The sequence below is a fragment of the Pseudorasbora parva genome, chromosome 22, assembly GCF_024679245.1.
Source record: "Pseudorasbora parva isolate DD20220531a chromosome 22, ASM2467924v1, whole genome shotgun sequence".
Taxonomy (NCBI): domain Eukaryota; kingdom Metazoa; phylum Chordata; class Actinopteri; order Cypriniformes; family Gobionidae; genus Pseudorasbora; species Pseudorasbora parva.
In genome coordinates, this window is record NC_090193.1 from 245,001 (window position 1) to 260,000 (window position 15,000).

General features: G+C 42.7%; 7 non-coding genes across 7 annotated transcripts in view; all 7 read left to right on the top strand.

Moving 5' to 3' along the window:
* The first annotated feature begins 12,455 nt into the window (after nucleotides 1–12,455).
* On the top strand, nucleotides 12,456–12,527 carry trnap-cgg (transfer RNA proline (anticodon CGG)). Its single transcript has one exon. It is a non-coding gene; the product is annotated as a tRNA-Pro (tRNA).
* Nucleotides 12,528–12,636: 109 nt separating this feature from the next.
* On the top strand, nucleotides 12,637–12,708 carry trnap-agg (transfer RNA proline (anticodon AGG)). The gene has a single exon. It is a non-coding gene; the product is annotated as a tRNA-Pro (tRNA).
* A 290-nt stretch (nucleotides 12,709–12,998) lies between these two features.
* Nucleotides 12,999–13,070, top strand: trnap-agg (transfer RNA proline (anticodon AGG)). The gene has a single exon. It is a non-coding gene; the product is annotated as a tRNA-Pro (tRNA).
* A 109-nt stretch (nucleotides 13,071–13,179) lies between these two features.
* Nucleotides 13,180–13,251, top strand: trnap-agg (transfer RNA proline (anticodon AGG)). Its single transcript has one exon. It is a non-coding gene; the product is annotated as a tRNA-Pro (tRNA).
* A 290-nt stretch (nucleotides 13,252–13,541) lies between these two features.
* trnap-agg (transfer RNA proline (anticodon AGG)) lies at nucleotides 13,542–13,613 on the top strand. The gene has a single exon. It is a non-coding gene; the product is annotated as a tRNA-Pro (tRNA).
* Nucleotides 13,614–13,858: 245 nt separating this feature from the next.
* Nucleotides 13,859–13,932, top strand: trnai-aau (transfer RNA isoleucine (anticodon AAU)). Its single transcript has one exon. It is a non-coding gene; the product is annotated as a tRNA-Ile (tRNA).
* Nucleotides 13,933–14,970: 1,038 nt separating this feature from the next.
* The window catches only part of trnap-cgg (transfer RNA proline (anticodon CGG)), a 72-nt gene continuing 42 nt past the window's right edge, over nucleotides 14,971–15,000 (top strand). The window contains exon 1 of the tRNA in view: nucleotides 14,971–15,000. This exon is cut by the window's right edge and continues 42 nt beyond it. This is a non-coding gene — a tRNA (tRNA-Pro).

The following is a 15,000-nucleotide window of genomic DNA, read 5'->3' on the forward strand; positions in this document are numbered from 1 at the left end:
GTGTAACATAACATTACGCATATTTTCCTAATGAAATATTATTGTAGCCTATATCTTCCGTTTGTTTTTTAGCTAAATTAAATTAAACGGGCATTACATGTAACAGTTTACCCTCCTATTGTGTATGTTTCGGTCGAATTCGGTTCTTAGCCCAAGTGTAACATTACGCCTATTTGAGTTCAGGCACATACAAGCCCATTTATCAGATGGACAAAGTTAAAATAGCACAATATGTTTAATATGAGTATTTGTTTAAGTCAGAATAATCCATACATTATTCATTTTTGTTGTTGTTGTTGTTGTTGTTGTTGTTGTTGTTGTTGTTGTTGTTGTTGTTGTTGTTTTACTCAAAAACCCAGATCAACAAAGCATACAGGCCATAAATAGAAGTTTCAAAACTTGTACTGTTGGTTACAAAAAATAAATCACAACATTAGGTGATTATATATGTATTATTATGTATTTATAATCTGCTATAATGTGGCAGTCATTTTGAACCAGAAACACAAAACTAGCTCAAATGAAATGAACACAAAAGGAGTAAAGGAAGTAAAAGATTAGTTTCCCCCTAAAACAAAATCTGTCATCATTTGTTTTCCATCAAGCTGTTCCAAACCTGTATGAGTTATTTTGAAGAATGAAGACCGTTAATAATCCTCATTGACTTCCATAGTATTTTTTTGTTTTGTTTTTCCTACTATGGCAGTCAATAGGGACCGTCAACTGTCTGGTTACCAATGTGCTTCAAAAGAAACTCATACAGGTTTGGAACAACTTGAGGGAGAGTAAATTATGACATAATTTTAATTTTAGGGGGAACTATCCCTTTAATGCTATATTTCTGGGCTACAATGGCAGTTGGTATTCTATTCTATTAAATTCTTGTTCTATATTGTTTAGGCAACAACATGGCTTCAACTAAGTCACACAAAGGCATGAGCGATGCTGACTGGCTTGCGCGTCTGGAGAGTTTTGCCCGAACTGGAGTTTGGCCATCCAGGGAGGGAAATAGACCTTCTCCCCGACAAAAAAGATGGCATGAGTTATATCAGAAGGTAAATTATGCAGCTAGATTCATGAGCAAACTAATAAACTTGTGTGATAATACATTGTGCTATTTTTTTTTATATGTATGAATAAGTAATTATTTACAATGTAAATACAATGTAATATGGTTATAATTATGATGACATGGGTGTCTTGAAATAATGTGTACAACAGTGTCACAGCTATACTTTATATTTATGTTCATAGATAGAAAAGTGCCCTCTGCAAATGAGGGGGCAGACCACCCTTATGAAGGAAGCACACAAGTGTATTTGTGGATTTCACAAGGTAACTCCAATTAGCCTAGTTCAAGTTGCATAAATAGATGTGTTTGCAATATCAATTTGTCTTTATGTCTAAAGTCATATTATGAATACTGTATAATATTATGTCCCTGGTATATCTTATAAGCATGTATCACAGGTTCATCCACCAGTCACAGTGGAGGCATCACAGAGCACCCCTGCCCAAAGTACACCCTCCAGTGATGTGGCACGTCCTGCAAAGATGGCCAAACTGACATTGTCAATGGTAAGCAGACCTTACTGCAGACATTGAAATATCTCAAACTTTTCCTATAGTGTTACAGGTGTTGTTATCACTAACTATGACAAACCTTTTCAGTTTGAAAAGTCAAGGTTTGGAGGCTCACATGTGGCAGCAGCCAAACCTAATTTGAACATTCAGAGGAAAACATCTCAGGTTAATATGAAAGAATTAGTTAGACATCACTTTATCACTACATAATTTTGTTTAATAAAAAAACATTTTGCGATCCCCTTAATAGATTATTCATAATGTTTGACTCCACAGACCAGTTCAGCCGCAGCTTCATGCCCACCCTCTCATCCTTGTCCTCCTCCTCCTCCTCCTTCTCCTCCATCCCCCAAACCCCATCGGCCTGTCATTCAGTCCTCCTCATCCTTCTTCCTTCCTCCAGCCCAGAGATCACAACGGATCAAAGAAACAGCAACACCATCAACTAATTCTGAGTCTGCTGTTGTGAGGGGCCCAGTAAGATGTCATTCAAAATACAAACATGCCATCATCATTTAATGCTCTCTTATGCCTGCTTCACACATACTCCGACTGCAGTTCATATGCAGTGCGTGCTGCAGTACGTATGCGATGCAGGAGCAGTGCCTGCTATTGTGCTTTCACATATGCCACGTTTGCAGTGCGCAACTTAACCGCAGTTGAGTACTACAAACACAGCATTTATTCATAATTTTTTATTTCAAATCCAAAAGTTGTTAATGACTATGGCTTGTCAGCATTGCAATTCTCTTTGTATACACTCTTTTATAGATGTCATGTTTAAACGCACAACATTTAAACGTTATATTAAATTAATTACTTTATATTTATATAGCCTAGAACTTTATATTTATATATTATATTGCTTACACAAGTGGCAAAACATAGGCTATAGCTTATATAATGACAAACATTTTAAATTAGAACTTACAATAGACAAAAAAAGTCGTCTCTCGTTATTTCTTTCATTTTTAAATCTTTAAAAAAAAATTTTTTTTTACAAGAAATCCTGCAGGTCATAAAGAACTTTGTTTTTCCACCTCCAAGAAAGGACGAGTGCTCTCCATTATGTCTCTTTGTTTACCTAAATGCCAGGTAAGGGACATTTTCCTTGCTTTACCCGAGGCAAAAGGCCATGTGTTGACTTTGAAACAGAGTAGACTTTAAGTCCACCGCAACAATGCATGTTTATTTTAGTGCGAACAATGCACTGACCTTTAATTCAGCGCGTGCAGCAAAAAAATAGTGAACGCTCTAACCGGTTAACATGGGTACGGAAACAAATACGCACTGCAAACAGAGTATGTGTGAAACAGGCATTATTTAAGGCAGGTTAGGGCTACCCTAACCCTAGGCCTAGCCTAACCCTTATTTAAACCAGTGTTTTTGATAATATCAGCAGGTCTCATCTCAGCCAGAAGACCCTGCAGATCTCCCACTACTGTGGCCACAGACAATGCCACAGCAGGACCAGAAGTGGGTGTCGGAAGCACTTTTTAGGGTTAACGCAAAAGGAAAGCAGGAGCTGCGTGAAAACCTTCAGTTGTGGTATGACCCCCCACCACCAGCCCTGTTGTACCACCAAGCCCCAACACCTGATAGATTTTTTTCACAGCGACTCTTGCTCTGGATGCCGTATAGGCTATGGAAGGTACGACTCCAGTGTACTAACCCTGCCTGTGCCAGTTATCAGCTGTGTGGTGGTGGTCTGCACAGGAGGGTACGACAGGTGTTAGATATTGACAGATACTACAACCTGGTGACAGAGACCCTGATCTGTACCAGGTGTAGAACCAGCTACCTGTCCTGGAGTCATGCTGTGCTGCAGCAATTGGACCTGGCCCATCGATCTGAATTTAGAATCATTCTCACACGCAAGTAATTACTTTGCAGTCATATGTGCTCATATGCTACCTTTGATAAATATATACTACTATAATTAGATACTTGATAATAAGATACTTGAATGATTACTTTTTTCCAAGGTATGCCTGTGACATTCGAGTTATTCGTTTGTTGCGTGAGAGGGGCATGGGAAATGGCCCAGTGAGGATCATCGGCCAGCTGAAGGAGAACCACACTGAGGAGTGGTTACAACGTGTGTCTCGGTACACATCGATGTGTGTGGCCTTTTTGGATAATCCTGGCCTGCTTCCACTGCACTTTCAGGAGCCGCCACCACTTGTTCCAGTACCTAGCTACAAATGGCTTCTCACTGTTTACAGTCAGGACATCCTCAACAGGCTCGATCACATCAAGGCCAGCATTACATCCACATATGGATCGATTTTAAAAATGGACTCAACTAAGAAGGTCAGAGGAGCTGCTTTAATGACTGTACCGTTATCTATAATGTATTGTTAGACCAAAAGAGCTTTATTTGTAAATTTTACTCATTCAATGTATGTTGTATTATTTACTATGTTTATTGTTTCTTTCAGATCACGAAGAAGTTGAGTGGGCCTGCGAAAGGCACAGCACAGTGGCTTACCTCAGTTGGCAATGAGGTAGGTCAGGTGCTGATGAGTGTCCTGACTGCGAATGAAGGAGCTGGGTTAGACCTCATGGCTGCAGGACTCGTGGAGAGATACCAGAGAGCTGGTGTTGATCCTCCCACTATCTTATATGTGGACTGTGACTGTTGCAAGGAAGTGGGAGAGACTAAACTGAAGAGGAGGTTCAGTGGCTGGCCCAATATCATCATCCGCCTAGACATTTGGCATTTTATGCGGCGTCTGGCAGTAGGGTGCACAACTGATGCCCACCAGTTGTATCCTACTTTTATGTCTAGGTTGTCGTCATGTATTTTTGAGTGGGATGCAGGGGATCTCACTCTGCTGAGAAGGGCAAAGAAGGAGCAACTCACCCAACAGGGCTGGCCTGCAATGACGGAGGCAGAGATTGACCGTCATATAAGCAAAGATGAGCTGGCCCAACACTGCAGGAGAAGAACACGAGGAGAGGAAACAACTATGCGCCTCCTTGATATGCTCATCAGAGAGCTCATGGGTGGCAAGGGGAATGACGCCCTTGGTGTTCCTCTCCTTGACAGTGTAAGGATGCAGCACATCTGGCAAGTCCAGAGGCGGCACATTACCTGTATTCAGGACCCTCCAGATGTGCCCCTCTACACGGAAACTGGAACCATAAACAAGGGCGGGATTGTTCTAAAAACATATAGGTGTGCCAGAGGCTCCACTTCCCTGGAATCATTTCACTGCCACCTAAACAGATTTATTCCAGGTTTGTCATGACAGAATAGACCATATCTTGCCACTAATTCCTGTTTATTTATATACTTGCAGTAAACCAATTGCATTTTCTCTTTTGTAGTTTCTTAAAACAATGTTTGGCTTTCTATTTCTTATTCTAGGGAATAGCGCAAACAGCCTGAACTTCCAGATTTACCTCCTGGAAGGTTTGTTACGCTGGAATCAGGACCGGGCTGCAGCTGCTGTTGCAGGTGGAGGTGGAGGTTCAACCCTGCGTACTTACACAGGGGAGCTGGTTTACTCTCAACGAGAGTACAATAAGTTGTATGGCAGGAAATTGGTCACTAGCTTCACTCCACCTGCAGTTTACACAGGTAAACATATTTTGATCAATGCAGTTCACTAGGTAGCATGTTTTTGTTAAAACTGCAAGTGATTTTGGTCAATAATGTCATTTTGACAGATCAGAGAAAAATTATACTATCAGAATTTTTGCATACTGGACTCTTTGTTGTAGGTTTCAGGGAAAATAAATTACATACTAGAATATAGAGTAATTCTGTCTTTTTACAATGTCCTCTGAGTTACATATTTTTTGTTTATGCAGAAGCTGAATATTTATTTAAAAATATTTACTACATTTCAGAATAAACCTTTCTGATTCATTTCCTTTAAAATGTTTTCTGTTACAAATATTTCCTCAGGGGAGCTCATTGGAGTGCAGTACTTGTTGAGGCAGAATAGTCAGCCCCTGGAGGACATGTGCCCTACCTCTGATAGGACCTCTCAGTTGCTGGAGGAGATAAATGTGGAGGAGCAAGTGGAAGAGGATGAGGGTTTCATTGATTTGTTGGGAGAGGAAGCCACAGTGGCAAATCTTGTGGCATCAGATGACTTGTTCCTTTCAAGTCCACCAGTTCTACCCACTGCACCTCTGCCCTGTGTCCAAGCTCCACCCGCTGCACCTCTGCCCTGTGTCCAAGCTCCACTCGCTGCCCCTCTGCCCTGTGTCCAAGCTCCACCCGCTGCACCTCTGCCCTATGTACAAGCTCCACCCACTGCACCTCTGCCCTTGGTCCAAGCTTCACCTGCTGCACTTCTGCCCTATGTTCAAGCTCCACCCACTGCACCTCTGCCCTTGGTACAAGCTCCACCCGCTGCACCTCTGCCCTTGGTCCAAGCTTCACCTGCTGCACTTCTGCCCTATGTCCAAGCTCCACCCACTGCACCTCTGCCCTTGGTACAAGCTCCACCCGCTGCACCTCTGCCCTTGGTCCAAGCCTCACCTGCTGCACTTCTGCCCTATGTTCAAGCTCCACCCACTGCACCTCTGCCCTGTGTCCAAGCTCCACCCGCTGCACCTCTGCCCTGTGTCCAAGCTCCACCCGCTGCACCTCTGCCCTGTCTCCAAGCTCCACCCGCTGCACCTCTGCCCTGTGTCCAAGCTCCACCCGCTGCACCTCTGCCCTGTGTCCAGACTCCACCCGCTGCACCTCTGCCCTGTGTCCAAGCTCCACCTGCTGCCCCTCTGCCCTGTGTCCAAGCTCCTCCCGCTGCCCCTCTGCCCTTGGTCCAAGCTTCACCTGCTGCACTTCTGCCCTTGGTCCAAGCTTCACCTGCTGCACTTCTGCCCTATGTCCCAGCTCCACCCGCTGCACCTCTGCCCTGTGTCCAGACTCCATCAGCTGCACCTCTGCCCTCAGCAATGGTAAAATTTCCTTTTCTAGACAAATTGTTACTCATTTAGTCATTCACCCTCAAGCAGCAAATTCACAAACTCACAAATTTCACAAAGCATGTAATTACCTAACCAACAGTTATATTTTTTTAGGCTGTTGACGAGCACTGTATTCCTGGAATGGACCGGGTGGATGAGTTGGCGGAGTATCTGGTAGAGCTGCGCACACAGACGGGCCTCACACTTACTAACCAACAAGCTGCGATCATTGTGGGTTTGTGGCAGAACCTGGACCAATTTGATAAAGACAAGGTCATGTATGCTGCTCGTTATCAAGACAGGCTGCTTACAGGACGTTTTAGGTCCCCTAAAAAGAAAGCTGTCTTCACTCCTGGCGTCGAAAGCACAAAGAGGTGTGTTTTGGGTTCTAGCGGTTCTCCAGCACAGTGGCCTAAGTGCTGTCGCCTTGTTGAATTAATCTTCATAAGGCTATGTAACATCCACCGAAGCCCCAAAAAACAGCGGACAGAATCTCTGTCCAGATGGGATCTCATTCTTCGAGATTATAGAAAAATTCGGCAGCTAATCTTGAGCAATGGAACTGTAATGAGCGAAACAACCCTTCAGCTAGTGGAGGTTAACCAAAGGACCCTTACAACGTGGCACAATGAACGTTTAAAGGGTCAGGAGGTCTCAGTGCTGTTGCAAGGGTTGAAGCTTCCAGAGGCACGTCCAGTGGCATTGGATGCTCTGCTTCCAGCACGAGTGCGGCCTGTTGTGCCTCCACAATATAGCCACCAGCTGCATCACTACCAGATGCCACCAGACACAGCTGGACAGGCAAAGACGAAGTTCAGGAAAATCCAGCCCTCATCAACCTGCACATCTGCCACACCAACTGCCACGTTCCACCAGCCAAGGACAATTTTTCCAAAGCCAACAGCAACACACCCATTGTTTCCTGACACACCCACTGCCCCTGTTGGGTCTCAGATGCTACTGTTGCCCTGCCCAGCCCCATGTTCAGCCATTAACCCTGGAGCAATTTCCTCTGACCCACCTGCAAAAGACACAGCCACCCCAACCAAGCGGTCATACAATCGCTCTGTAAAATCAAATACGTGCAGAAAGTGTGGCCAATTTCGCACACAAGAAACTGGCCATAGCCAGTACAAAGGCAAAATATTTTGCCCAAATAAAGAAACAGTCACTAAGCAGCAGTGGTTACAGAATATGAGAAAATAACACACTTGTTTCTGTGATACATTCTGTTCTTTATCTTCCAGCCATATTTAATGCTAAAGTATTATACTGTAAACTTGTTTTTAAATTGTATGATTATTATTATTATTATTATTAAAGTTTTATGTGTAGAAGAAACAATATTAAGTATGTGTATATGTGAGTATGTATAACGATATGTATACATACACTATAATATATAAATATATAATAACTATTTAACATATTATATACTATTATAAAAAACTATTATATATTTTTATTTATATATGCAAGTACAGTACATATACCTATATATTTTTTATATACCTATATACATTGTTGCCACAGTTACTTTGAAAAAGTAATCTGATTACTGATTACTGATTACTCCTTTAAAAAGTAACTTAGTTACTTTACAGATTACTTGATTTTAAAAGTAACTAAGTTAGATTACAAGTTACTTTATTAGTTACATTCAGGAGTTGCCGACAACACCCCTGCCGCCTCAAAATAGAAATGACAACCGTTTTTGGCAACACACTTTATTGCATTTATGCCAGAGCCTGACGGCCCCGACTTTTTTACGCCCCTTTTTTAGGCTTCTCCTTCGTTTTATATTTATTTTAATAATTAAAATGAACAATGAGATGTGCTGGTGGAAACAACATGAGACCATGATAGCTTGCGCCACTGTCGAGAAATGGCTCGCGCAGGGTTAAAGAGTCCGTTTCTTCAGTGCAGCTGCTAGAGTCAGGGCCGGCGTTTGCTATAGGCGAGCTAGGCGGTCGGTTGTGTTAGGGGCGCGAGCGCGCTCTAGTGCCACCCATTACTTCCCATTAAGCATAGAATCGGAACAAGCGAAATACAACATAATGTTCATTAAACATGATCATCATAGGGCGCCCCCTCAGCCACACGTTTAATTACTTATCAGCCTGATTATTAGATTGAATTGATGGTGATTATTGATTATTAGTTCAGGCGTTAGGTCAGGCAAGTGCTCATCTTGCGCGTTCATCAAAAATGAGGCGTCTAAACCCGCGGATGCAGAGGGACGGAAAAAGAGAAAGGAAGAAAATTGAAAGAAAGCCCAGTATAGAGGTTAGTCTTCTTATCTCAGCCAATAAGATGTCAAACAAAATAAAATTACTTAGTATCAATCTTATCAACTAATATTTATTTTATAAATATTATATTGTCACCAAGCTATCACTTGCTAGTTTTCTACATAATTAGGCCTACTATACGTATTGCAAACATAACTTCACTGACAATAATCTACAATAACCTACATGGATGTCATTTAAATATCAAAAGTCCAGTTCGTTATGAATATGAATAACGCTCTCTACGTGGGCGTCGGAAGGAAATAAATACGGCCTCTCGTTTTTTTTTTTTTTTTTTACTGGAGCAGCCTAACGATAGATACCATATTATTTACATTAAACAGAAACATGCTGTGTTCACCAAATTCTTCACAGTGGCTGTAGTGTAGTGGTAGACGCATGGCATTAAGATTTGATGCAGATCGATCAGAGGTTCGATCCTGCTTTTTGCCACACTCGCTCTATTCCCTTTTCCCATCACATATCAGATCGGAAAGGCATTTATTTTCAATAAAAAGTGAGAAAATGATTGAAAAGTGGAAATAAAGCGTTGAACGTGTTTAATAATAAGTGCTTCTCGGTTAGGGGTAGGCCTAGGAAAACAGACGTGCTGAATTAGAGACGATAAAAGTGAGTGGGGTGGGGTGGAGGGCGCAAAACTCCATCTCGCCTAGGGCAACCAAAGAGCTAGAGCCGGCCCTGGCTAGAGTTATGGCCTTTTTACAACCGGTTCCTTCATTCGTTTTCTCTGAGCAGGTATCTATCGGATTGCTAAATGACCAGGAGTAACGTTAGGCCTAAATGCCTTCCGAGAGTCTTTCGAGACGTATTTAATTCTGATCACTCAAACAAACCGATTCAGAAGGTGCATGAAAGCATTTCAAACTAAACCGGACAAATGTAAATATATCTGGTTGTTTAAACCACATGTGTAAATTTTACTCCTGGCAAATAATTAAGAAATAAATGTGTGAGAGCGTGTTATGGTGTAGTCAGATAGATATGACGGTGCTACTGCTACATCGCTGCAAATGAGTAAAGCAAGCCAACGCAAATGGCCGTTAATGAAACTTTAAAATAAGTCACACAAAACACAATCATCTTCAATATAAATGAATGAGACTAATGATCTTACCAGTGCTTAGGTCTCTCTCTCTCATATTGCGATCTTTGAATTTGAAATGGGCTGCTGAATAAAATGCTAGAATCTTTTGCTTTGATGTAAACTCCGTTAAATGAGCATAGGCTATACCAACGCTATCTCACGACCAATTCGTACTAATTTTACGAGGTGGCTAATTCGTACTAATTGATACGACCTCACTCGTACGAATTGATCGGATTTATATTAATTTAGCTGAAGTCTAAGGTAGGCTATAAGACAACCTGCATGTCCTTTTTTTTTTTTTTAGATTGTGTAGCCCGTTTCGTTGTTTTGAGCGCCGTTGCGAGCAATAGGCTAATCTACCAGCCTGCCTCAGCTCGTCAGAAATGCCTTTGTGGTGGTATAATAACTAGCCTACTTTGTTTTTAATGTCAAAGTGGTTATATTTCGTTTCATTTCTTTATTGAGTTCATTTAGAAAAATGTTTAGAGCAATTTTTGTTTGTTAAATTAAAGTTTTAATTTTTTTATGTGACGACCCAGTGAGTTAACCGCATGAGTCTCTCAAACCAACTTTTGAATTGTCTTGCCTATATAAACTTTAATTTAACAAACAAAAAATTGCTCTGAACATTGTTCTAAATAAGGATAAAAAAGAAACGAAACGAAAAATAACTACTTTGACATTAAAAACAAAACTGAACTATTTTAATGGCTGCAACAATGTAAAAAGTAAAGTAAATAAATAAAAAACACGGGCTCCAGCCGGACTCGGGCTGAGAATTTTGATAAGCTGTTGGTTTTTACAAAGGAAAATGACTAAAATAGTAACTCACAGTGACTTGGATAAGTAACTTTAATCTGATTACTGGTTTGGAAATAGTAACGCGTTAGATTACTCGTTACTGGAAAAAAGTAGTCAGATTAGAGTAACGCGTTACTATGTAACGCGTTACTGGCATCACTGCCTATATATTTAATTAACAATAGCCTATTTTTTTGTTGTTTATAAAATTATTTTGCTATTATATATTTTTATTTATATATGCAAGTACAGTACATATAAACGTCTTTTTATATACCTATATATTTAATTAACAATAGCCTATTATTTTGTCGTTCCATGCTGTGAATTCAGTACTTTTCCAGATTTTTGTAAATATGTATATAGTAAATAAATCTAGTTCTCCAAGAAGACTGGTGGTTTGTGTTTATTTGTTTTATTGCATGTAATGACAATCAGTGTCAAGTAACAGGGGGTTAGATGCAGTAATAAGGTGGTTATTTTGTTCCTACTGACATGGGAAATGATTAATGTAGCATTAATAAATGAATTTGGACAAATTACCATCTTAGTATTATGGATAAAATGTTATAATGAATTACAACGGAGAAATCTAACTTAGAAACAAACCTATTGATAAAATCAATATACGCATTACATTCAAAATCAAACTTGGAAACGAAAATTGATAGAATCAAATACACGCATTAAATCGTGACGGAGGCTGGATTCGAACCTATGACTTCCTGAATTTCTTCCCTTTTTTCTTCCCCTTTCTCCCCCTTCTTCCCCTTCTTACACGGACTATTCTTCCCCAGCTTTGGCAGAGTTGGGAGAGCGTTAGACTGAAGATCTGAAGGTCCCTGGTTCGATCCCGGGTTTCGGCATGCAGGCACTGTGAAGAGAGCCCCCTGTCTGGTTCCATGGTGTAATGTTTAGCACTCTGGACTCTTAATCCAGTGATCCGAGTTCAAATCTCGGTGGCACTTTTATTTCTGGATATGCTCGTTTATGTTGGAACCATTGAGCATGAATGGAAGACGTGACAAATGTTGAGACCATTACGTTTAGGTTTTATTCCCCTCAATTTCTGCCAACTGATGGTGTTTGCGTTCCTTGCCACCGTCGCCTTAACGGGGGACCCTTAATATTCAAGAGTAGTATTGATTTGACTGCACTCACACTACTGGATGAGAAGTAAACTCGAAGTGAAATGAGCTGGACAACGAAACCGCTGTTTTCTGCATAGCTTCTTTATAGCTGAATTTAATTTGTTTCATAGTCAAAGAACTTTACACAGTTATGAAACGAACCTCAGCTGAATAATGACACTATTGTCTTTTGAGGAGCTGAATTACAGCACAGTTGAATTCTGCTTGCATCATGGATCATTATTTTCCTGTTTATGACTGTAAAGCTGCATTGAAACAATCTGCACTGTATAAAAGGCTGTGTAAATAAAAGTGACTTGGCTCACGTGATCATGCGATGCTTTGCCGTGCCCCCTATTGTCTTACGCACTCCAGTCTATCATTCTTCGCAGGGGGAAGATAAAGCATAAAGTACTCACCTGGCCGCAGTAAGAAGTCAGGCACACTCTGCTGCCTAAAGTCAACAACTCAAATAAGTTCGGATTCAATCCAACCATGCACCCATGCGAGTCCTCTTTAAGAATTAGTCAGTCGCGGACGCTGGAAGTCTGACAGTGCCTCACATCTGAAGCCATACACAAAGTGAATTCTGATGGACCACCAGCAGGGGTCGGCTCGTTGGTCTAGGGGTATGATTCTCGCTTCGGGTGCGAGAGGTCCCGGGTTCAAATCCCGGACGAGCCCTGACTTCTTGCCCCGGTTTATAAAGGGCCTGACGTCCACGACTTTTCTTCAGAAGCCTTGTGCAGAGTGAGATCTGATTTCAGATGAGGCCAGATGTCCTGCAGAGTGTGGCTCGTTGGTCTAGGGGTATGATTCTCGCTTAGGGTGCGAGAGGTCCCGGGTTCAAATCCCGGACGAGCCCTGTCTTCTAACGCCGGTTTATTAAGGGCCCGCCATCCACGTCTTTTCTGCCGAAGCCTTGTGCAGAGTGAGGTCTGATGGTGGATGATGCCAGGTGACTAGCAGAGGGTGGCTTGTAGGTCTAGGGGTATGATTCTTGCTTCGGGTGCGAGAGGTCCCAGGTTTAAATCCCGTACGAGCCCGGACCTTTAGCCCCGGTTTATGAAGGGCCCGACGTCCACTTCTTTTCTGCAGAAGCCTTGTGCAGAGTGAGATCTGATGGCGGATGACGCCAGATGACTTGCAGAGTGTGGCTCGTTGGTCTAGGGGTATGATTCTCGCTTAGGGTGCGAGAGGTCCCGGGTTCAAATCCCGGACGAGCCCTGACTTCTTGCCCCGGTTTATAAAGGGCCTGACGTCCACGACTTTTCTTCAGAAGCCTTGTGCAGAGTGAGATCTGATTTCAGATGAGGCCAGATGACCTGCAGAGTGTGGCTCGTTGGTCTAGGGGTATGATTCTCGCTTAGGGTGCGAGAGGTCCCGGGTTCAAATCCCGGACGAGCCCTGTCTTCTAACGCCGGTTTATTAAGGGCCCGCCATCCACGTCTTTTCTGCCGAAGCCTTGTGCAGAGTGAGGTCTGATGGTGGATGATGCCAGGTGACTAGCAGAGGGTGGCTTGTAGGTCTAGGGGTATGATTCTTGCTTCGGGTGCGAGAGGTCCCAGGTTTAAATCCCGTACGAGCCCGGACCTTTAGCCCCGGTTTATGAAGGGCCCGACGTCAACGTCTTTTCTGCAGAAGCCTTGTGCAGAGTGAGATCTGATGGCGGATGACGCCAGATGACTTTCAGAGTGTGGCTCGTTGGTCTAGGGGTATGATTCTCGCTTAGGGTGCGAGAGGTCCCGGGTTCAAATCCCGGACGAGCCCTGACTTCTAGTCCAGGTTTATAAAGGGCCTGATGTCCATGTCTTTTCTGCAGAAGCCTAGTGCAGAGTGAGATCTGATGGCGGATTTTCCAGATTTCAAGCGCCTGCTTTTGAAGGGCCCTTCTTTGGGTTGACCAGCGTCTACAAAGCCAATAGGGCGCTTGTCCGTTTGCAACTGTCTACCTCTGCTTCATGTTTTAGCCATTAGATTCACAGGATTTTCTGCCAGGTTGAGTCAGCAGGCTAGGCCGGTTAGCTCAGTTGGTTAGAGCGTGGTGCTAATAACGCCAAGGTCGCGGGTTCGATCCCCGTACTGGCCAGAAGTTTTTTGCAGTCCTGTGATCATCACCTTTTCAGCTACCTCTCTCCAAGCTGGCTGCTCTAAAACACCCGTGACCTGCAAGAAAAAGGCCGAAATAGCTCAATTGGGAGAGCGTTAGACTGAAGATCTGAAGGTCCCTGGTTCGATCCTGGGTTTAGGCATGCAGGCACTGTGAAGAGAGCCCCCTGTCTGGTTCCATGGTGTAATGTTTAGCACTCTGGACTCTTAATCCAGTGATCCGAGTTCAAATCTCGGTGGCACTTTTATTTCTGGATATGCTCGTTTATGTTGGAACCATAGAGCATGAATGGAAGACGTGACAAATGTTGAGACCGTTACGTTTAGGTTTTATTCCCCTCAATTTCTGCCAACTGATGGTGTTTGGGTTCCTTGCCACCGTCGCCTTAACGGGGACCCTTAATATTCAAGAGTAGTATTGATTTGACTGCACTCACACTACTGGATGAGAAGTAAACTCGAAGTGAAATGAGCTGGACAAAGAAACTGCTGTTTTCTGCATAGCTTCTTTATAGCTGAATTTAATTTGTTTCATAGTCAAAGAACTTTACACAGTTATGAAACAAACCTCAGCAGAATAATGACACTATTGTCTTTTGGGGAGCTGAATTACAGCACAGTTGAATTCTGCTTGCATCATGGATCATTATTTTCCTGTTTATGACTGTAAAGCTGCATTGAAACAATCTGCACTGTATAAAAGGCTGTGTAAATAAAGGTGACTTGGCTCACGTGATCATGCGATGCTTTGCCGTGCCCCCTATTGTCTTACACACTCCAGTCTATCATTCTTCGCAGGGGGAAGATAAAGCATAAAGTACTCACCTGGCCGCAGTAAGAAGTCAGGCACACTCTGCTGCCTAAAGTCAACAACTCAAATAAGTTCGGATTCAATCCAACCATGCACCCATGCGAGTCCTCTTTAAGAATTAGTCAGTCGCGGACGCTGGAAGTCTGACAGTGCCTCACATCTGAAGCCATACACAAAGTGAATTCTGATGGACCACCAGCAGGGGTCGGCTCGTTGGTCTAGGGGTATGATTCTCCC